General features: G+C 50.7%; 1 protein-coding gene across 5 annotated transcripts in view; it reads left to right on the top strand.

Moving 5' to 3' along the window:
• Window positions 1-852: 852 nt before the first annotated feature.
• The window catches only part of CD276 (CD276 molecule), a 101,602-nt gene continuing 78,902 nt past the window's right edge, over window positions 853-23,552 (top strand). For 4 of the 5 annotated variants that reach the window (XR_012161211.1, XM_073363089.1, XM_073363087.1 and 1 more), the window contains exon 1: window positions 853-1,099. The gene's annotated coding sequence lies outside the window, so the exon portion shown is untranslated. The remainder of the gene's footprint in view (window positions 1,100-23,552) is intronic. The other variant, XM_073363086.2, reaches the window with a different exon arrangement.

The raw sequence follows: 23,552 nt of genomic DNA, 5'->3' as shown, positions 1-23,552 counted from the left end.
CTGCGGCATCCCTGCAGCACAGCCAGGGCCTGGGCAGGAGGCCTGGGAATATGAGGAACAGACTGTGAACTGCCCTGACATGTCAGCGATGGCTGTTCGTGGTTCCCTGTGCCCATAGAGCGGGGTGATGAGTTTTCCTTTGACCTTTCCCATTTCCCCACTTATTTTTTGTAATTAGTTGGTGTTTAATAAATTGTATTTGCTTTAAACTGTTCGTAATGATCAGTGGGTCAGGGAAGCATCCAGAATTGGGACACCCTAGCCCCTGCCCTAAGTGATCATGACAATGTTGAGGGTCAAGCCCCCAGAAATCCTGAGCCCAGCCTTGTTGGGGTTACAAGGACTGTGCCACACCAGAGCATGGAAAGGGAGCCCTCAAGATCAGGCAGGCCTCTGGGTAAAGGGAGTGAGGACTCAGCTCCTTTCGCTAGCCCTCTTCACCAGGGTAGTGTATAAGCTAGGAAAGTTCCCCACAATAGCGGGATGATTTAGTTGGTGTTGGTCCTACTTTGAGCAGGGGGTTGGACTACATGACCTCCTGAGGTCCCTTCCAACCCTGATATTCTATGATTCTATGACCATTCCCCCTCTTGCACAGGTGTCCCCCCTGACGCCCCTTGGAACGCAATGGAGGGGAGGTTGGGGTACGAGGATGAAGGGTTTGCTGTAACACAGGCACCGTCTCTCCGAAATAGGGTAAGTTAAGTTGGCCTGTCCACCGGCTGCTCCTCACCCCACTTTCTCCGTGCCAAGAACCCGAGACCCGCCCGCAGCCCCACCTCTCGCTCCCAACCCTGCCCGGCAGCTCCCCAGGCCTGCCCGGATCCGGGCCCCTCCCGGGGGCAGCCGGCCTAGCCAATCGGGTAGCTCCCCCGCAGCCTGGGGGCCGGGATGAGATCACTCCCGGCTCAGACAGGCGGCCCCCACTGCTCCCAGCTGGTGCCGCGCTATCCTCCGCCTCTGCCCGCTTCTCCCGTGGAGTTCGCTGCAAGGCCTGCCTTGTCCGGCCGGCTCGGGGCCCTGGCCGCTGCCCCCCGTAGCAGGCGGGGGAAGAAACCGGCCGGTTCCGCTGCGTACTGCCGCCGCCGGCCTAGGCTGGGTGAGTGCTCGCGGGGCCATTGTTTGAATGAGGGGCTGGGCGGGGAGCAGCCCGCAGCTGCTGGGGGGAGAGAAACTGGGCCCGGCCGTGGAGGTGTTCAGCCGCCGTCGCTTGCAGTTCCCCTGCGAGTTTGCAAGGAGGGGGCTGCCCTATGCCTGCGGGCGGGGTGGGGTTAGCCAAAGCACCAGGGGAGTTAGGTACGCACCGCCTAACTCCCCTGGGTGCTTTGGCTACCCCCACCCTACAGCCACGCACCCCTTTATAGTGTATATCCTTCTTGCCACATATTTATCGATGCCTATCTACGAGAGACACGCTGCAGTGTGTGTCTCATAAAAATCACTCATTAAGTTCACTGTGTGCTCAGTCTTAGCACCGCCAGGAGCTCTACCTGGCTGTGGGATCGAGACATCCCTAGGAGCGTCCTGCTGGATTAGGAACATTTTAAGAGGGAGCAAAGAGCCGGCGTGGCCCGCGCTGGCTTTCGGAACTGGAGGCCGCTTGGCGTGGCCCGCTGGGGCAGGAGAGAGTACTGTGGCGTTCAGTGCGGGAAGAAGCTGGCTAGCTGCTGTTTCTCTATCACGCGCCTAGAGCAGGAGGGTTGCTGGCCAGAGCGAGCTTTCTGAGTGACTTTGAAGGGATGGGGAGGGATCCAGACACCAATATAAGATTCTCTGCCTAGGGTGTCCTGGGGAAAGGGAGGGCCACGCTTCACAATCCTCATCTAGACAGGAACCAGACCTGCTTGGGAGACTCTGTGTCCTGTTTAGGATACTATGCTATCCACCACTGTGGGCACATGTTCTCTCCCCCACCCTCTTATTGTTCCTGGAAGTAGCTGTGTCAGTAGCATGGTGCATGTGGCAATAGTGCTGGAAAATGCTGATTGCAGAGCTTTGGTGTCAGGCTGGGAAGGTGGTGCTTATAAAACTGCAGGCACACAGCGTGGGTTGAGGGGCATTGTTGCAGGCACAGGGTGGGCTCTTGACCTAGTTCCATCAGGGAGCTCTGTGTGTTTTTAGCCAGAAACAAATCCCTGTGTGAAGTTCCCACTGGGCAATGGGTGCCCATAAGTATGCCAGCTGGCTCCAGCGTTTGGGAAAATGGACATGTTCCAGCCATAACTGGATGAGAACCTTTGCTCAGAATTAAACCGAACACTATATTCCAAAAAAGTTCAATTAAAAGGGACATTGTCAACTTGAAAGTTACATTTCTCTCTGAAAATACCTGCTGTACTTACAGATGACACTTGGATTCCTATTGGTGAAAGTGACAAGAGGGGGAAACAACTCTATTTCTTTTCCAGTTCATTTTGTGCATTTGACAACAATTGCCATGTTGCCGGTTTCATTGTTTCGTTGCAATCAGATGCACTTCTCATCTTAAGGCTTAGCGTGAGAACATCATTCCTAGTCTGTACTCCTCGGCAAGGCGCTCACTTATGACACGCTCTGTCCCAGATCCCGGACTGCAGGAAACTCACCCCTTCACATCTTAATAGATTTGTAAGGCTAGGATGGATCACTGTGATCTAGTGTGGCCTGCATGACACAGATCTTAGAATTTCTCTCAGTGGTTGCTCATTAAACCCTATCTTCTGGGTGAGCAAATGTGCAAGTACTTATATGGCTCCCATCATCACATTATGTGAGCACCTCTAATGCACTCGTCTTCACAAGTACCATCATTCCCATAGTCTCTCTGGCTGTTGGTCTCTAAGTCACTTGACCAAGTCCCCAACTCTTCAGCATAGCAGGGAATTAAACCCAGATCTCCTGAGTCTCTGGCTAGCGCCCTAAGTGGTAGACAGTCCTTCCTGTGTACCAGGCCCTGCAAGAGGGTGGTCAGTAATGGAGCTGAAACAGAAACTAAAGAGGCAGCTGGCAGGAGTGTGCAGAGTGGAGGGGCAAGGGTGGGCCTGACCACGTTCATTGGTATTGGTCTCCGTTCCACCCCAAAGACCCTTCTGAACATGAGCCAAGACAACACAAACCCCTCTAATAGCTTTAAAGAAATAGGGATGTTTTCAAGTCAATACTATTTAAAGGGGGATCTTTAAAAAAAATCCAGTTTCTGATAATTTGACAATTAGATTCAAGTGGACAGTATCCCTTTAAATGACCTCCCCCTCCCCTTGCCCCCCCGTTCTGAGGTGTGATGGGAAAAGTAGAGATGGCATCAGCGAAGTATTTCTAGCCCCACCGGAAGAGTTTTCTAAGGCTCCTTAAAAAGGATAAAGTTTGGGCACTGAACCTCCAAGGCTCATCTGTCATTGGTCTGGAATTGGTGCTGGCTGTTTGTCCTTGCTCCAGGAAGAAGAAATTAGGAAGTCTTTCAGCATCCTGTTTTCTTGTGCCATGGCAGGAAGACTGGGGTTGGGGCCTGAGGGTGGAGAGAGCAAAGCTGGACTTTGTAGGAAGCCAGCTGGGAGGGGGAGAAGCAAAGATGGATGCAAGAGGAAGCCAGTCGCTCAGCATGGCTGTCTGGAAACTTGTGCAGACCGTGCTTCATTGATTAGTACAACTTCCTGGTACAAGTGTTAGGGGAACTGACTAGGGCCATGCTCTTCTTGACCTGCTGCTTACAAAAAGGAAGAAAGAAGAGGAGCAAAATATAGACCCTGGACTTCAGAAAAGCAGACTTAGACTCACTTAGGGAACTGATGGGCAGGATCCCCTGGGAGGCTAATATGTGGGGGCCAGGAGTCCAGGAGAGCTGGCTTTATTTTAAAGAAGCCTTATTGAGGGCACAGGAACAAACCATCCCGAAGTGCAGAAAGCATAGCAGATATGGCAGGCAACCAGCTTGGCTTAACAGTGAAATCTTCGGTGAACTTAAACTCAAAAAGGAAGCTTACAATAAGTGGAAATTTGGACAGATGACTAGGGAAGAGTATAAAAATATTGCTAGAGTATGCAGGGGTGTAATCAGGAAGGCCAAAGCACACCTGGAGTTGCAGCTAGCAAGGGATGTGAAGGGTAACAAGAGGGGCTTCTACAGGTATGTAAGCAACAAGAAGAAGGTCAGGGAAAGTATGGGACCCTTACTGAATGGGGGAGGCAAAGTAGTGACAGATGTGGAAAAAGCTGAAGTACTCAAAGCTTTTTTTGCCTTGGTCTTCACAGACAAGGTCAGCTCCCAGACTGCTGCACTGGGCAGCACAGCATGGGGAGTAGGTGAGCAGCCCTAAGTGGTGAAAGAACAGATTAAAGACTATTTAGAAAAGCTGGGCATGCGCAAGTCCATGGGTCCAGATCCAATGCATCCAAGGGTGCTGAGGGAGTTGGCTGAAGTGATCGCAGAGCCATTGGCCATTATCTCTGAAGATTCGTGGCGATCGGGGGAGGTCTCGGACAATTGGAAAAAGGCAGATATAGTGCCCATATTTAAAAAAGGGAAAAAAAAGAACCTGGTGAACTACAGACCAGTCAGCATCACTTCAGTCTCTGGTAAAATCATGGAGCAGGTCCTCAAGGAATCCGTTTTGAAGCACTTGGAGGAAAGGAAGGTGATCAGGAACAGTCAACATGGATTCATCAAGGGCAAGTCATGCCTGATCAACCTGATTGCCTTCTATGATGAGATAACTGGCTCTATGGATATGGGGAAAGCAGTGGATGTGATATATCTTGACTTTAACAAAGCTTTTGATACGGTCTCCCACAGTATTCTTGCCAGCAAGTTAAAAGTAGTATGGACTGGATGAATGGACTATAAGATGGATATAAAGCTGGCTAGATTTTCGGGCTCAATGGGTAGTGATCAATGGCTCGATGTCTAGTTGGCAGCCGGTATCAAGCAGAGTGCCCCAGGGGTCGGTCCTGGTGCCGTTTTTGTTCAACGTCTTTATTAATGATCTGGATGATGGGATGAATTGCACCTTCAGCAAATTCGCAGATGACATTAAACTGGAGAGAGAGGTAGATATGATGGAGGGTAGGGATAGAGTCCAGAGTGACCTTGACAAATTGGAGAATTGGGCCAAAAGAAATGTGATGAGGTTCAACAAGGACAAGTGCAGAGTCCTGCACTTAAGAAGGAAGAATGCCATGCACTGCTACAGGCTGGGGACTGACTGGCTAAGCAGCAGTTCTGCAGAAAAGGACCTGGGGATTACAGTGGATGAGAAGCTGGATATGAGTCAGCGGTGTGCCCTTGTTGCCAAGAAGGCCAATGCCATATTGGGATGTATTAGAAGGAGCATTACCAGCAGATTAAGGGAAGTGATTATTCCCCTCTGTTCGGCACTGGTGAGGCCACATCTGGAGTATTGTGTCCAGTTTTGTCCCCCCACTACACAAGGGATGTGGACAAATTGGAGAGAGTCCAATGGAGGACTATGAAAATGATTAGGGGGCTGGGGCATATGACTTATGAGGAGAGGCTGAGGGAACTGGGGTTATTTAGTCACAGAAGAGAAGAGGTGAGGGGGGATTTGATAGCAGCTTTCAATTACCTGAAGGGGGGTTCCAAAGAGGATGGAGCTTGGCTGTTCTCAGTGGTGGCAGATGACAGAAGAAGAAGCAATGGTCTCAAGTTGCAGTGGGGGAGGTCTAGGTTGGATATTAGGAAACACTATTTCACTAGGAGGGTGATGAAGCACTGGAATGGGTTACCTAGAGAGGTGGTGGAATCTCCATCCTTAGAGGTTTTTAAGGCCCGGCTTGACAAAGCCTTCGCTGGGATGATTTAGTTGGTGTTGGTCCTGCCTTGAGCAGTGGATTGGACTAGACGATCTCCTGACGTCTCTTCCAACCCATATATTCTATGATTGGGAATTCTGGTAGCTCACAGCATTGTCCTGGCACTTAACTAAGGGGAGGTGTCAGGTCTGTAGTGTGCAGACCCTTCAGTAACAAAGTGCTTGGGTTTATTTGATTGCTTAAGTGGTTTTCAGAGGTGATTGGCCAGAGAGAGCATACTCCAAGGTCTATTCAGCACATGTAGGCTGAGCCTGGCAGGCCCCTCCGCTCTCCTCCCACACTCCACAAACGAGATCAATGGAGGCATTATTTACACGCCAGGTTTTGACACACAGAGATCAATCCCTGCCTGTGCTTTTGGCCAGAGGCAGCCAGATGACACTGATCCCCCCGCAAAAATGAGTTTGAAACAGATGCTTCATTCAGATCCAGGATGTATAGAAGGGATGAGTGCACTGTAGAATGATTGCCTCTTCATCAGCTTATTAAGCACCAGTCACTCAGTGGCACCTGAAATAATGGAGAGAGAAAAGAGCCTCTTCCAGAGGTCGGGGGCGGGAAAAACAATGTCCAGGGCCTGGCAGGAGTGGTGTAGCGGTCTGAGCCTCACGTGTGATAGGTTAGTGCTATCTGGACACACATGATCAGCTTAGGCCTTCCAAGGCAGGTAAATGGGAGCCACCTGTGTGGGGAACTTTCAGGGAAGACCATAAAACCTCAAGGCCCTGCTTGCCCGACCTGGCTGAGCTGGGCTAGATTGGCCCTTAGTGCCTTCAGGGCGCAGGGGCCATTCTCTACTGTCCTCAGAGAGAGTGGGGTGAGCCTTGTGGCCCGTTCTCCTCCCACCCTCTTCCAGGCAGCCCGCAGCACAGTGGCTTTCAGTTTTTCCCATAACCCTGGCCCTTACTCCACAGGCTTTCCCAGTATCCCTTTTCCCAGGGTCTGAGCCCCTACCACAGCTTGTCCTGCTACAGTGTGGATTCTCTTGTCTCTCTGGGTCCTCTCCATCCCAGTCATCGTATCCATCATCTCCCTACCAGCCCCTGCTGAGTGTGGGAGATAGCCCCCTGCCTGGTCCATGGTCATCACTGCCACATTCCTCTTGGCAGTCCCTGGCCTAGCCGGATTCCTGGGCAGCCCTCTTCTATCCCACCTCCTAAGGAGGCAGTGCTGTTTGATATGGCCCTCTTCATGGCACCGGAAGCAAGTCCTTTGCCTTCCCTTGGCCATGTTCCTCTCATTGTTCTTCCCTTGCTCAGCCCTTTTCCCTGGGTTAGCTTCAGCCCTGCAACTAAGAGGGCACTCCCTCCTCAGGTGCCCCTGTTGCCCACAGACCCAACATGCCCATCCCTGCCCTGTTCTCCTCACAGGTGGGACTCTTTGGGCCCTCACTTCTTCCCAGTCTCCGGGAGAGGCTTCTGTCCCCTAACCTCTCTTCCAATGTCCTTGTTGTCCATAGGCATAACATTCACTTGGCCCAGCCACTAGCCTCACGGCCCTGGTGCCTTGCTTCCCCTCTCGCTCCCTGTGGCCTCTATGGACCCCCGTCACAGCATCTTAAGTATATAGAGTTGCTGCTCAGCTAGCTGAGCCACACAGAGCTGCAAGTACTCCTGTACCTTCCACTGTCTCTGTTGGGTCTTGAGTACCTGCAGCAGGGCCTGAAGTTGCCCTGGCTGCTTGTCAGCCCCTTTTCATAGCGGCACTGACTCAGTTGTCCAGTCTGGTAGGGTATATAAGCCCTCAGCAAAACATGCTTCTCCATATTGTGGCTCCAGTGTCTCTCCACACTTACTGTCTCTCAGATAGTCTTTCCAATTCCCCTTGTATCAGGGGCAGCAGTCAAACAGTCTCTGAGTCCCTCACTGAGTCCCCTTCCCTCAGGGGTGACCGAATACCCATGTTCTCCAACACTTGTAACAGGGTTGACTCACCACTGCAGCGCCTCCTGATGGCTGTCCTGGGGATTAGCTATATATGCTAGTGCGTCCCCCTCTGGTGGCATCTTCCCACTGTCACTTCTGCTCCAGGGACCCACATCGCTCCCAGAACCACAGCACCCTGCTTGTGACACAGCCCTTCAGCTGTACCACACTCCTTGTTCCCCCCTTCCTGAGGACAGTATCACAGTCTAGCCACTTCCCCAGTGGTGAGTGGGACGCAGGCCCACCCACTACTCCAGGTCATGGGCCAGGGGCCCTGTAGATGGCCGCCACTTTCTGTGTCCTTGCTGACTCCTCTGTAGATCTCCCTGGGCCAATTCCCCGCAGCCCTAGCACCCTCTTTGCCCTTGCCTCAGCCTGAGAGATCCCTGCACCCTGCCAGGAGCTGCCTTTAGTTCCTTGGGTCTCTGCCTGCAGCACTGCTATGTCCAGGGTGCATTCTGCCCTCCGCCTGCAAGGTAGCCAGTTCACCTCCCTCCTCACGCTCCAGGGGTGACTGAAATTGCACTGTACTGCAGCTCTTCTTATATGGGCCTGTCCGGCCCTGACCGGCTGCTCCTATAAGCCTTTCTGTGATTGGCTGCCTCCTATGCATCCTCCCTAGGGCACTATTAACCCCTGAGAGCCCAGTGTGGGGCAGGCGCCCCATCACATTTATTAACACAGGACAAAAAGTGGTCTCTCTCCCCTTATTTAGGTCCATCAATGGCTATTAGCCAGGATGGGTAGGAATGGTGTCCCTAGCCTCTGTTTGCCAGAAGCTGGGAAAGAACGACAGGGGATGGATCACTTGATGATTACCTGTTCTGTTCATTCCCTCTGGGACACCTGGCACTGTCCACTGTCGGAAGACAGGATACTGGGCTAGATGGACCTTTGGTCTGACCCAGTAGGGCCATTCTTATGCTCTTAAGAGTGTACACACTTTGGTACTCACTCTGTGTGTGCATGTGCATGCAGCCCTCTCCCCAGTGCCTCTGTCCATGTCATGTGCAGCTGAAAGTCTCTATGCGCGGCATTCGAGATCATGCTTCCCAGGGCACCATCCTACACAACCAGTGTCTGGGATTCTCCACCAATCCTCCTCTGAGCCCCTCCCCTCCCCTCCATCCTGGGCTCCCTCTCCACAGGGAACTGCCCTTGGTTCAGCCAGGCCCAGGGCACTTGAGAGCACGTCATTACTGCTGCTGCTCCTTCTGGTGTTCCTTTGGTGAGGAAACCCATACCAGGCCTTGCCTTGTCCCTGGGCTCCGAGATCATGGGCGTCGATCAGGGTATTACCTTCAGCCCAGCTTCAGAGACCCAGCTAGAGAGAAGAAGGGCCAGAGCTGGAGTGGGAGGGGATGAGGAGCCTGGCTGGGCTCGGGAGCCAGACCCCTGCCCCTCGTCCCCTCCTGCTGAGCCGTGAGTATCTGAGCTTGGGAGACTTGAATCTAACTCCCTGCTCTACCACAGACATCCTGTGTGACCCTGGGCTAGTCACTTAGTCTCTCCGGTCCCTGTCTGTACAATGGGGACAAAAGCACTGCCCTACCTCAGGGAATGTTGTAAGGTTATGCGCATTAGGCACTCGGATCCTGTGGTCATGGAGCTGTTTACGTACCTTAGATGGCGAGATTTCCAAAGTGTTGGGAAAGGACAATTCCCAAAGCAGTGTAGGGGTCCCCAGGGATGCACGGTGGGGAGTTAATGGGCAGAAGAGGGGTGGCTTCATAAATGTGTTTCTCTTATAAAATGTCTGCCTTTAGCTAAATAAATACTGCATTTCAAGAGGCACATTCTGCACTGGGACAAGTAGCCTATTGCTAGTGAATTTGTTATTCCTGGCCCCTAGACTCTGGTGAAAGGATAATTTGCCTCCCTCCCCAAAGAACAAGTTTGACACCCCTTCTATAGTCCCGCCTCTCCCAGCATTCCCTGCTGTGCTGGCCCCATTCTAGGCTAAAATCAGGCAGAGACTGATCCCTTAAAAGGCCAGCCTGGCCTATTGCAGTTTGGAAACAGACTATTCCTTGCTGGTTTTTCTCTTGCTGCTTGCGGAGGGTAAGGGTTGGAACCAGGAATGGATGAAAGAATCTGTCCCAGTGTAGGGGGTTTTGGATTGCCAGAGAGAAACTATTGGGGCTAGCACAAATCCTCACCTCTCCTCTGAGAGAAATAGTTTAAAGGAGATCGGGTGAAGGCAGAAGGAAAATCTTCCTTCAGACATTTTTGAAACCTTGGTGCATAATTTTAAACACATGGATAAGGGCAGATTGGCTAGGTTGTTTTCTTGTTGGATCATTTCCACTTAGGAGTTGGCCAGGGCAGAACTTTCAGTTCAGTATGCAGGATACAAATGCAGTGTTGCCAGTCCATCCAATATTGCAAGTTTTACTTACAGCTCCAGCTTCTGGAGACAGGGATTATGAGGGAATCCCATCTTCCTATTTTTAAATGAGAGTTTCTAGCCCTCATGGTTGCAGAGAAGCTTGAAAATGTGACGCGAGTGCATCTTAAAGGTCAAAATCCAGAGGGCAAAGAACTCCAGTTTTTTTAATCCCCTGATTTTTAAACCAGTCTTAGGATTGTTGGGGCCCTGATTCATTATTTTTGAACATTTGGAGTTGTCCTGTGCAAATGATGGGTTTTAATACCCGAACCTAATGTACTCATGTAATGTAACCCGAAAGCTAATGTACTCAATGCTTTTTTTGCCTCTGTCTTCACGAACAAGGTCAGCTCCCAGACTGCTGCGCTGGGCATCACAAAATGGGGAAGAGATGGCCAGCCCTCAGTGGAGATAGAGGTGGTTAGGGACTATTTAGAAAAGCTGGACGTGCACAAGTCCATGGGGCCGGACGAGTTGCATCCGAGAGTGCTGAAGGAATTGGCGGCTGTGATTGCAGAGCCATTGGCCATTATCTTTGAAAACTCGTGGCGAACGGGGGAAGTCCCGGATGACTGGAAAAAGGCTAATGTAGTGCCAATCTTTAAAAAAGGGAAGAAGGAGGATCCTGGGAACTACAGGCCAGTCAGCCTCACCTCAGTCCCTGGAAAAATCATGGAACAGGTCCTCAAAGAATCAATCCTGAAGCACTTGCATGAGAGGAAAGTGATCAGGAACAGCCAGCATGGATTCACCAAGGGAAGGTCATGCCTGACTAATCTAATTGCCTTTTATGATGAGATTACTGGTTCTGTGGATGAAGGGAAAGCAGTGGATGTATTGTTTCTTGACTTTAGCAAAGCTTTTGACACGGTCTCCCACAGTATTCTTATCAGCAAGTTCAGGAAGTATGGGCTGGATGAATGCACTATAAGGTGGGTAGAGGGCTGGCTAGATTGTCGGGCTCAACGGGTAGTGATCAATGGCTCCATGTCTAGTTGGCAGCCGGTATCAAGTGGAGTGCCCCAAGGGTCGGTCCTGGGGCCGGTTTTGTTCAATATCTTCATAAATGATCTGGAGGATGGTGTGGATTGCACTCTCAGCAAATTTGCGGATGATACTAAACTGGGAGGAGTGGTAGATATGCTGGAGGGGAGGGATAGATACAGAAGGACCTAGACAAATTGGAGGATTGGGCCAAAAGAAATCTGATAAGGTTCAATAAGGATAAGTGCAGGGTCCTGCACTTAGGATGGAAGAATCCAATGCACCGCTACAGACTAGGGACCGAATGGCTAGGCAGCAGTTCTGCGGAAAAGGACCTAGGGGTGACAGTGGACGAGAAGCTGGATATGAGTCAGCAGTGTGCCCTTGTTGCCAAGAAGGCCAATGGCATTTTGGGATGTATAAGTAGGGGCATAGCGAGCAGATCGAGGGACGTGATCGTTCCCCTCTATTTGACATTGATGAGGCCTCATCTGGAGTACTGTGTCCAGTTTTGGGCCCCACACTACAAGAAGGATGTGGATAAATTGGAGAGAGTCCAGCGAAGGGCAACAAAAATGATTAGGGGTCTAGAACACATGACTTATGAGGAGAGGCTGAGGGAGCTGTGTGGCAGTTCAATACAAGACAGGACACGGCTTTAGGCAAGCAAGCAGGCTGGTCTGCTGATGGGATCTCCCTGTCAGCTTTTCCACCTCTTTTATTTCTCTCCCCCCTGCGCATCACATACCCCAACCGACCGCAAAAGGCATCAACAAAGGAAATAATATGACTTTGATTAATATTCCTATTTACTAGCCTCTATCTACTACAATCTTTATTCTCAGGCCTTGAGTTTCGGCCGAGGAAGCTTCCCACGGCTGATGTCCTTATTTTGACTTCCCAGATGGTCCATGTTTTCATGGTCTATGTCCTTGGATAGAACAGAGCAATGTGTGCATTGCTCCTACACAACAGTCAGGGTGTGCCCTGACTGTTTCCAGGTGCATGAACGCTACATGAACCCTTCATCCCCCCTTTTGTTGTTATTATGCTCGGCCATCTCATGGTAGCCATCAATTTGCTTTTGTAAGTGATTCAACTCCCGGACAGACAAGGACATAACTCGGGGAGCCTACCAGGGCGGATCTCTGCAAAGCCTTAGCAAGGAGGGAATACATTGTATACAGCAGCAGCAAAATATAAGCCCAACAATTACAAACACAGCATAACCGAAAAGTTGTCGCAGCCATCCTAGAGAGGGCAGCCATCCTGTAAGCCAATTCCAAAAGCCCTCAAACCCTAGATCTTAGCGTATGTGTGCTGTAAGATTGGCCAATTCGGCCAGTCTAGTTTCTATGGAGCGACTATTATCAGTTAAATTAAAGCAACACATGTGCTGAAACGTGGAGCAGCCTAGATGGTGTTTCAGGAGCGAAAAATCAATGGCTGCTCTGTTATCCAAAATTGCATCCCTTAATTCGTGTTGCTCTGTGTTAAGTAGGGCAATTGCCTGGGATGTTGTATTAATTGCCTTTGCCGCAAAGCATGCCAGGTTATTTAAAGTTCTGGCTGTATAAATGGCAAGCGCGGGGACCCCAACAATAGAGGCCGCTAAAGCAGTATACTCAGCACGACTAAAAAGCTCAACATCTGCAATACAATCATCTGAAAGGGGTACACTTCTTCTACTACGTTTTTGACCAGCAAAAGGCAATATAAGTGTCATTCTACTAAGACAGCAAAGGGTGCCATCACTTAAATTTGCAGGAATATAATTAAAGGTGCGTGAACCGCAGGTAAAAAACCATCCTGATGGTAGGGTGATATGGCCATAATTGTATGAAACATTTACGGCGTGGGAACAATTTAAAAAGGGTTGAGAAACTTGCCGACAGCCCAAGGGCACCCTTGTACCAGTGCAGTTAACCACACGTGCACAGGTGACATTGTTGGCCCCGGCCGGGTACGGTGTGTGGAGGGATATGGCCATGTGAGACAAAGTATAATTGGCCGGGCCCCAATTAGCCATACCAGAGTATTGGGAAGAGAGATTCGCGTAAGCAGCGAGCATCATCTCATTCCCTATTTCTTCAGGGTGATGACATACTGGGATAAGGCATGTACCCAACAATTCTCCAGCTGCTACAGAATTAGATAAACAAAAGTGGGTAACATTTGCTATTGAAGCCAATCTTTCCCATAGGTTATATGTCATTCGGGCTCGTAACGGAGAAAGCGCTCCCGAGCCAACCCCTACAGGAAATAGCAGGCACAAAAGGCATACAATCAATACAGAATTAGCAGTAATTTGGGCAAGAATTGCCACAAACAAAGTCTCAGGAGTCTCTGGCTGTTGGTTTGCTGCCAGCCGTCGTTGAGCCGCGGCGACCAATGCTTTTACTGCTCCCCATGTCACGGGCTGGCTTGGGACACTACGCCTCTTCCGTTTCCGTCCCTTCGTTGTCGACCCAGGAGGCACCGCTCCCTCCTCCAGGGTCAGCTGAAACTCCGGTATGGGGTTCGATAGTCCCTGGTGCCACGCCATGCTGCTTCAGTGCTGGTCGCACACACCGGGCCGGAACCCACAATGGTCCTGCAGGGAGAGACATAGCAGCATATCCCCGACCCCAAGTGATTAGAGGTACTGGGCCCAGCCATTGCGGATCAGGCAGCTGACGGTAATAGACACGTGGTCTTTCCAGCACCTCGGATTTATGAAAATGCCGATCCGCGGGGGTCTGCTGATCTGCGTTTAGCGTTAAGTTATTTAAAGTGAACAAAAGGATATGCAATTGTTGCTGAATGTCTCCCAAGGTTCGGAGACGCAGCTCCCCTTGTTTTAATTGTTTGTCAAGCAAGGTTTTTAGTGTGCGATTTGCACGTTCAACAATGGCTTGGCCCGTGGAGTTATAAGGGATCCCGTGTGTGAGACGGACGTCCCATTGGACACAAAAGGCGGAAAGAGCTGTGGAGCAGTAGGCTGGGGCATTATCTGTTTTTATTTGGCTCGGGCGACCCATAACAGCAAAACAGGCTAGCAGATGGTGAATGACTTTAGGAGTGGCTTCCCCACGTTGTGGGGTTGCCCAGAGGAATCCCGAATAGGTATCAATGGAAACATGTAAAAATGAATAGGGGCGGAATTGTGGCACATGAGTAACATCCATTTGCCACAGCTGATTTGCTGCGGTACCTCGGGGGTTAACGGCATAAGAGAAAGTAGGAGCAGCAGCAGCACCGTGGGGGCAGAACAATGGAACGTGCATGATCAGCAGGAATGTGAAACTGCCGGGCCAAAACAGAGGCAGACTGATGAAAAAAGGCATGGCTTTCAATGGGGTCAGAAAAAAGAGAATTTACCTCACCACGTAACGCGCGATCGGCGCGCGCATTGCCTTCAGTGAGTAGCCCAGGCAGAGGGGTATGACTGCGAATATGAGCAACAAAGTACGGGAAATTACGAGTGGTGATGAGATACTGTAAAGACAAAAACAGGCGAAGGAGGTCTGCATCGACCTGAGGGGTAATGAGGGGTAGGGGTAAATGATCAATTACTTGATAAACATAATGGGTGTCCACAATCAAATTAAAAGGACAATCAGCAAAAAGTTGAAAGGCCAAAACAACAGCAGCCAATTCTGAGCGCTGCGCAGAACGCTGAGGCAGCGTAAACCGAGAATGCCAACGAGGGGGGTCACCTAATTGATAGGTGACAACACTGCGACGTGGAGAGCCATCAGTAAAAAGAGTGACGGCTGAAACAATGGGTTGAGAGCGACTAAGACGATGGACAACCGGGGGCACCTGTTGGGTAATTACCAATCGGGGATCTTTAGGGGGATTATAAGAGATCTCTCCCACATAATCACAAAGAGCAACCTGCCAGGCCAAGGAGGCGTGGCACAAAGAGTCAAATTCAGTACGGGACAAGGGGAGCACAATGGCAACTAAATCAGTGCCAGTAAGTTGCATTGCACGGTGGCGGGCTTTACGAACAAGATCAGATAGGGCATCTAAATACGGGTAAATATTTCGAGGGGGGGGTGGATGAAAGGTACAGCCACTCTATAATAGACACGGCTGTGTCTGTACGGGGTACAAACAGAGCTGCAGTTGGCGTATGAGGGGTGGCAAGAAGAACCAATCGCAAGGTACGGACCTCTGGGAGTCTGTCCACAAACTGCTGACTCAAAGCTGCATTGATTTGTCGAATGCAGGCAGTATGCTTTTCAGTGATGGCAATAACCGCACCCGGTGCCCGGGCTCCACGCAGGAGCTCGAACAACGGCTGCAGCATTGAAGTGGGGAGACTAAAGTAGGGCCGAATCCAATTTAAATGACCCAAAACTACTTGGAATTTAACAAGGGTTAGGGGTTGAGGTAGAATTAATTCCGGACAAACCGGAGCAGCATAGGTTTGTAAAACCTTATGTCCGAGGTAGTGATAGGGATAAGAGCGTTGGATTTTTTCTGGTGCCACTAATAGGCCATTTTGGCCGAGAATCTCGGACAGAGATTCAAGTTGTTCTGCCGTAACCTGAGGACCACTAAGCAAAATGTCATCCATATAATGGTAGACCTTTAGTGTGGGGTACCGGGCACGAAAAGGGGCAAGGGCCTGATCCACAAAGAGCTGACACAAGGTCGGACTGTTTTGCATTCCCTGGGGCAAGACTTTCCATTGATACCTATGAGAGGGTTGTTGATTATTATATCGTGGCACCGTAAACGCGAATTTTTCACGGTCTTGTGGGCAAAGGGGAATAGTGAAAAAACAATCCTTTAAATCTAACACACAAAGCTGATCGGTTTGAGGAATTAAATTTGGGTTCGGTAAGCCAAATTGTAAGGGGCCCATGGGTTGGATGCGTTTATTTATTTCCCTTAGATCATGTAACAGTCTCCATGCACCCGATTTTTTCTTAATAACGAACACCGGGGTGTTCCAGGGACTAGTGGAGCTCTCCAAGCGCTGCGTATGCAAATGTTCCTGCACCAGCGACTGAAGCGCTTTTAGCTTCTCTAGGGGGAGGGGCCACTGGTCAATCCATACGGGCTCTAAAGATTGCCACACCAAGGGTAATGCGGAGGGCAAGGCGGGTGCGGGAGGGTTTTGGGCCATTAGATATTAATATCGAGGGTGGTGTCCAGCTTTGTAAGCAAGTCACGGCCCCAAATATTGAGGTGGACAGGGAGCACAAAAGGACGGATTGTAGCAAGGGCACGGCCTCCCGGTTTAGAAACCGTGACCCAAGACAAACTTTGGCGCCCGGGTTTGCTACCCCCAATCCCCCACAACTCCTTAGAAGGAACTGTTGGCCAACTGACCGGCCACTCCAGATCACGAATCACCGTAATGTCAGCTCCAGTGTCCACCAGCCCTGTAAAGGGAACATCATTTAAGAGAAGTGTTAACTGAGGTTTCGAGGGGCGGACCGACATTGTTAGAGCAACAAGTGGAGAGGACGTGTTGTGAGATGGCGACTGAGCCAGCGTCGATCCAAAGCCGCCTCTGCCCTGGTCTCGATCCTCCGCAGCTGGCACCTGATAGGGGACTAAAATCAATTGTGCAATTGACCGTCCACACGGGAGCGACTGTGGAAGATGAGTCCACACCTGAACCTTAATAATGCCTGTGTAGTCAGCATCAATGACCCCTGGAATGACAAAAAAGCCCTGTTTCCCTGCATGTGAGCGAGGGAGAACGAGACCTACAAAGCCGGCAGGGAGAGGTCCCGTCACCTGTGTCGGTATAGCACAGACCTGGCAGCCGAAAGTCAGTGTCCTCCTGCATGATCAAATCAAGCCCTGCACTTCCAGCAGTCGCCGCCCTGATAGAGTCTATGGATTTTAAGGCAGAGGAGCGGTTGCCTGAGTAGGAAACACCCCCATTTGGCCCTGGGTTCGGGGGGGACCCGTCGCGCGGTTTCCCGACCTGCTACGACACTGATTAGCCCAGTGATAACCTTTCCCACACTTGGGGCACTTCTTGGAGGGTCGGGCTGGTGCCTTAGATGAGCGGCACTCCCGCTGAAAATGACCCTCCTTACCACAGCAGTAACAACGCTTCCCCTCCTTCCCGGTTTTTCTCAGGGCGGCAGCCAGAACTCCAGCCTTATGGGCTTGTGTGCCGATGTTCTGGCACGCCCGCAGCATGTCTGAGAGCTCTAAAATACCAGAGGCTTGCGCTGCCTGGAGAGCACGGCGGCAATCCTCATTTGCATTTTCAACTGCCAATTTTAACAGGAGCTCGTGAGCTGCCTCAGTGTTATCCACCTGTCGGAGGATAGCCTCATGCAATCTGTTGGTAAAATCCAAAAAGGACTCTGAGGCACCCTGACGGATACTGACAAAGCTTTTGGTAGGCTTGCCTGAATCCGGGACCTTCTTGAAAGCATGCTGGGCACAGGTGGAAATAATGGGGAAGACGGCCTGAGGGAGTTGAGACTGCATCTCAATAGTAGCAAACGGGCCCTCCCCTGCCAAATGCTCATAAATGATACTGTGCTCTCTATGTACCTGAGCTTGGCGTTCTGCCATCTGCCGATACTCACTAAGCCAAATAACATACTGACTGGGTGATAACATCATGCGCAGCAGCGTTTTCCAATCCTCAGGGATTAGGGAGTACCCAGTACCTATCCCCTCAATGAGACCACGCACAAAGGTGCTAGTCAGGCCAAACTCACAAATTGCTTTCTTTACCTCTCTAACCACCGAGTATGGCAAAGTGGTCCAGGTGCCCACGGGGTTGCCCTGGTCATCATTCTGCCAGGTCACCGGGCAAACTGAGACCAGATCAGCCAGCTCCTCCGCTGTAAGATCTGAGCGAGTCTTCGCTGCATGGACCATTCGTTGCACCAGCGAAAGCCCCTGAGCAGACACGGATGACCCTCCGGGGGGCCCCACGGGGGGAGGGTGATCACACACCGGCTCCGGTGGGGAAGGCCAGGGAGGCGGTGGTAATAGAGGCCCTGGGGGTGAAGCAGGGGGAGGGATGGTTGCAGGAGCGGACGGGGGTGGCGAGATCACCAACCTCGCGAGGGAGGGTCTGTCCGAGGCGACACGCTGTATCGCGTCGCGGCAGAGGTGCCAGGCATGTAAACCCTGCACGGGCGCCCGAGGCTCCTCGTCCAATGTCTGGCCCAACCGCTCCTAGTCCGCTAAGTTAAGGGTTCCAGCTTCAGGGTACCACAGGCACTGGGCACTCACCTCCTGTAGCAGGAGAGTGAGCTCTCTAGTGGGACAGTCATGCTGAGCCTTACGCAACAAATACTGTAGCTCACAGCGGTGTTGCACTTGCAAAGCAGAGAGGGAACTTCCCATACTTACCACAATGAAAAATACTCACCGGGATCCGCGAAGCGGATGAGTGACGCGTCTGAAACCCTTGCCGGGCGAGGTGAGTGCTGAGGGCCCCACGTTTGGGTGCCAGTTGTGGCGGTTCAATACAAGATAGGACACGGCTTTAGGCAAGCAAGCAGGCTGGTCTGCTGATGGGATCTTCCTGTCAGCTTTTCCACCTCTTTTATTTCTCTCCCCCCTGCGCATCACATACCCCAACCGACTGCAAAAGGCATCAACAAAGGAAATAATATGACTTTGATTAATATTCCTATTTACTAGCCTCTATCTACTACAATCTTTATTCTCAGGCCTTGAGTTTCGGCCAAGGAAGCTTCCCACGGCTGATGTCCTTATTTTGACTTCCCAGATGGTCCATGTTTTCATGGTCTATGTCCTTGGATAGAACAGAGCAATGTGTGCATTGCTCCTACACAACAGTAGGGTGTGCCCTGACTGTTTCCAGGTGCATGAACGCTACATGAGCCCTTCAGAGCTGGGATTGTTTAGCCTGCAGAAGAGAAGAATGAGGGGGGATTTGATAGCTGCTTTCAACTACCTGAAAGGGGGTTCCAAAGAGGATGGCTCTAGACTGTTCTCAATGGTAGCAGATGACAGAACGAGGAGTAATGGTCTCAAGTTGCAGTGGGGGAGGTTTAGATTGGATATTAGGAAAAACTTTTTCACTAAGAGGGTGGTGAAACACTGGAATGCGTTACCTAGGGAGGTGGTAGAATCTCCTTCCTTAGAGGTTTTTAAGGTCAGGCTTGACAAAGCCCAGGCTGGGATGATTTAACTGGGAATTGGTCCTGCTTCGAGCAGGGGGTTGGACTAGATGACCTTCAGGGGTCCCTTCCAACCCTGATATTCTATGATTCTATGAACCTGAGCTAAAAAGTGGATTATGCTTGAGCTGGTAACTTCAGTGCATTTCCTAATGAGCAAGTGTCCTCTTCACAAACCACCGCAGCTGACACTAAGTCCCCCCCCATGTTCATGATCACAGCGGAGAGGCCGAATTCCCCTTTCAGCCTAGCTTTGGTCTCTTCATGTTTGTGCTGGGAGAACCTTGCTCTGCTCTGAAGCTAACTGGAGGACTTCAGTGTCGAGGTGCCACACGGATTCCTTTACTCCAGCACTCTAACCATGTACAATACAAATCAGTAAAGGAAACCATTATTAATTTGCTTTTCCTGTGCTGGTAGGAGCATCAGTTGGACAAGCCACACTTCCGTAACAAGAGCAGGTTGAGGGAGGAAGAGCATGTAACTGGAGCTCTGCAAATCTGTGGCTATCTGCTTTACAATCGTGGATATCTGCATCCGTAGATCTCATACACTTGGGGCAAGCTTGTCTAACAGGTGTGCTGTGCACTGGCTTAGCATGTGTGAGCATAACTCTCTCTAGTAGCAACTATAATGCCCTGCTACTTAAGTGTGGTTCATGGTTATTCTTTTCGCTCAAGTGGTTCTTGTGCAGAAGGTGTTAGGTTTGATTCCTTTGGGTGCTTAGAGGATCTATGCAAAGGGGATAGGTTCTTTTCATATCACATGATGCTTTGAAGGGAGTAAAGTACTCTTCTGAAATGGAGGTAGAAATTCTGTATCTCTCTAAAAATGGAGTTCACTAGTAAATAGTGCATGGTAACTAGTGATTTATGCTCTGTGTGGTTTGTATTTAGTTTACTAAACAGCACACGCTCTGTGAAAGTGTGTTAACCAAGATTTTAAATTGTTTACATGTTTGGTGAAGTGACTTCATCTGTTTATATACTTGTTCAGGGCCAGATTCTGATATAGGGTTGCCAGGTATCTGGTTTTCGACTGGAATGCCCGGTCGAAAGGGGATCCAGGCTGCTCTGGACCTGACCATTAAAAGTCTGGTCAGCTGCGCAGTGGGGGCCTGGGGCTAAGGCACGCTCCCTGCTTGCCCTTGCTCTGTGCGGTTCCCGGAATTGGTCACCAGGTCCCTGTAGCCCCTAGGTGCTGGGGCAGCCAAGGATTGGGAGGCTTCGTGCGCTGCCCCCGCCCCGAGAGCCAATGGGAGCTGCAGAAATGGCAGGGAACTGCGACCAATGGGAGCTGTGGGGGGCAGTGTCTGCATGCGCAAAGGCAGCGCGCACCATGCAGAGCCTTCTGGCTGCCCATGCGCCTAGAGGCTGCAGAGATCTGGTGGCTGCTTCCTCGGAGTCCTGGTAAGTGCTGCCAGGACCCTGCACCCCATCCTGCACCCCAAACCCCTCATCCCTGGCCCCATTCCAGAGCCCACACCCCTACCCGCATTCCGAACCCCTCGGGCCCAGCCCGGAGCCCTGTCCTGTATCCCAAACCCCTCATCCCTGGCCTCACCCCAGAGCCCAGACTCCCAGCCAGAGCCCTCACCCCCCCGCATCCCAACCCTCTGCCCCAGCCCAGAGCACCCTCCTGCACCCCAAACCTCTCAACCCCAGCCCACTCCAGAGCCTGCATCCCCAGCCTAGAGCCCATACTCCCTCCTACACCCCAACCCCCTGCCCCAGCCTGGTGAAAGTGACAGAGAGGGGGGGGATGGAGTGAGCGGGGATGGAGTGAGCGGGGGCAGGACCTTGGAGAAGGGCCAGGGCATGGGCGGGGCCTTAGAGAAGGGGCGGGGCAGGTGTGTTCTGTTTTGTGTGATTAGAAAGTTGGCAACCCTACCAAAGTAATATCTTTACGGCACAAATAAGGTCCATTCGCTTCAATGGGACTCAGTGTAGGTGTGCCAGAATCTGTCCCTGAGACAGGGTGACCACCCAGCCCTTATTTTAAGATGTGTTCCCATGGTATATTTCAGTTCTGATACATTACATTTCAAACAATAAATTGAAGCTTATGATAATTGCATTGTATACTTGGGGGCAGTAGACATGTACACTTGAGAGAAAAAATACATATGCTAAGAGAATTGTGTGTCTCTAAAATGTCCCTTTAAAATGAAGGATTCTCCTCCCCCTTTTTTCTAATGTGGTTTTCCTTTAATTTTCCATCCAACAAAGGTGGCCCCCTCACCCTGAGATTCCCTGGAGCCTCCTGCAGGCTATAGGAATTCTTAAAAATACAGTCAAACAGGACAAAGTCCCTGAGTCAGCCACTCTGTGAAACAAATAAGAATCTTCCTCCAGGCAACCCAATACCGGTTTAAGATCACTGGACTGCAGTATGCCTCGCAGGACCGCAGCCCTGGGCTTTGTGGGACCAAGGTGTGGCCTGGTTCTGGCATCAGCGATGCCCTCCTTGAAAAGGCTCTCCGGAAATATCATGGGCTGTGAGATCCAGTGCTAATTAAGTGTAGAATGAAAAGGAGTACTTGTGGCACCTTAGAGACTAACCAATTTATTAGAGCATAAGCTTTCGTGAGCTACAGCTCACTTCATCAGATGCATATCGTGGAAACTGCAGCAGACTTTATATATACACAGAGAATATGAAACAATACCTCCTCCCACCCCACTGTCCTGCTGGTAATAGCTTATCTAAAGTGATCATCAGGTGGGCCATTTCCAGCACAAATCCAGGTTTTCTCACCCTCCACCCCCCCCCCCCCACAAATTCACTCTCCTGCTGGTGATAGCCCATCCAAAGTGACAACTCTTTACACAATGTGCATGACAATCAAGTTGGGCTATTTCCTGCACAAATCCAGGTTTTCTCACATCCCCCCCACCCCCATACACACACAAACTCACTCTCCTGCTGGTAATAGCTCATCCAAACTGACCACTCTTCAAGTTTAAATCCAAGTTAAACCAGAACATCTGGGGGGGGCGGGGGGCTAGGAAAAAACAAGAGGAAACAGGCTACCTTGCATAATGACTTAGCCACTCCCAGTCTCTATTTAAGCCTAAATTAATAGTATCCAATTTGCAAATGAATTCCAATTCAGCAGTTTCTCGCTGGAGTCTGGATTTGAAGTTTTTTTGTTTTAAGATAGCGACCTTCATGTCTGTGATTGCGTGACCAGAGAGATTGAAGTGTTCTCCGACTGGTTTATGAATGTTATAAGTGTAGAATGTGACTGTAACTGTTTATGGGAGCGTGGCACTAATTTATATGGCTGTGCTGGCTGTGATTTATACTGCTGTACAAATCATGTATTTTCCTAAACTGCGGACTGGAAACACTTGCATGTCCAGGATATGTAAACTGGAGATTATATCCCAGAGCACTGATTTACACACACACATGACCTTCATTTCTCATGCAGAGTGAACAGTGTTTGGCCTTCAGTGTCTGGAGGGTTAGAACTTAAACCTGTGTGTTCCCCTAGAGCAGGGGTTCTCAACCTTTTTCTTTCTGAGGCCCCTCAACACGCTATAAAAGCTCCACGGCCCACCTGTGCAACAACAACTCTTTTCTGCGTATACAAGCCAGGGTCAGTGTTAGGTGTGGCAAGCAGGGCAATTGCTCAGGGCCCCATACCACAGGGGGTATGGGTGGCCCCATAACACCATAAAACTAAGTTGCTCAGGCTGTGGCTTCAGCCTGGGTGGTGGAACTCAGAACCCGGTCTGCAGACCTGCATGGCTGGGCTTTGGCTTTCTGCCCTGGGCCCTAATGAGTCCAATGCCAGCCATGCTTGGTGGACTCCCTGAAACCTGCTCATGGCCCCCTTGGGGACCCCAGACACCTGGTTGGGAACCACTGCCATATCATCAGAGTGGGTCAATGTGACTTAGATGTTAATTATTGAAGCCTGACATTCCCTATGTGCAGTGGGCATTATCTGTCTCTTACAGATGGGACCCTGAGACACAGAGAGGTGAAGTGACTTGCCTGAAATCACACAGCAAGTGGCAGAAGGACATTTGAAACCCAGAAATCCTGACTTCTAGTCCCCTGTGCAGATCAAGCTCCCTCCCCAAGCTGGGAACAGACCCCAGGAGTCCTGGTCTCCATCTAACCACTAAACACAGTGCCTCCCATGCTTCCTCTCCCTTTGCTATCTATGAAAGAAAAAAGGTCCCTTCCTTTTATGGGGATTGTGCAAAAAGGTAGACCCCTAGATCCTTAGGACTGCATTGTAAGTGTCAGTGTGCTGGATGGGTATGAAATTAAGGACTGGTTAGTTGCATGTTTGTTTGTTTTTTT

The sequence above is a fragment of the Lepidochelys kempii genome, chromosome 10 (assembly GCF_965140285.1).
Source record: "Lepidochelys kempii isolate rLepKem1 chromosome 10, rLepKem1.hap1, whole genome shotgun sequence".
NCBI lineage: Eukaryota > Metazoa > Chordata > Testudines > Cheloniidae > Lepidochelys > Lepidochelys kempii.
Note: the sequence above shows the minus strand (reverse complement) of the source record. Positions and strands in the feature narration are given on the sequence as shown.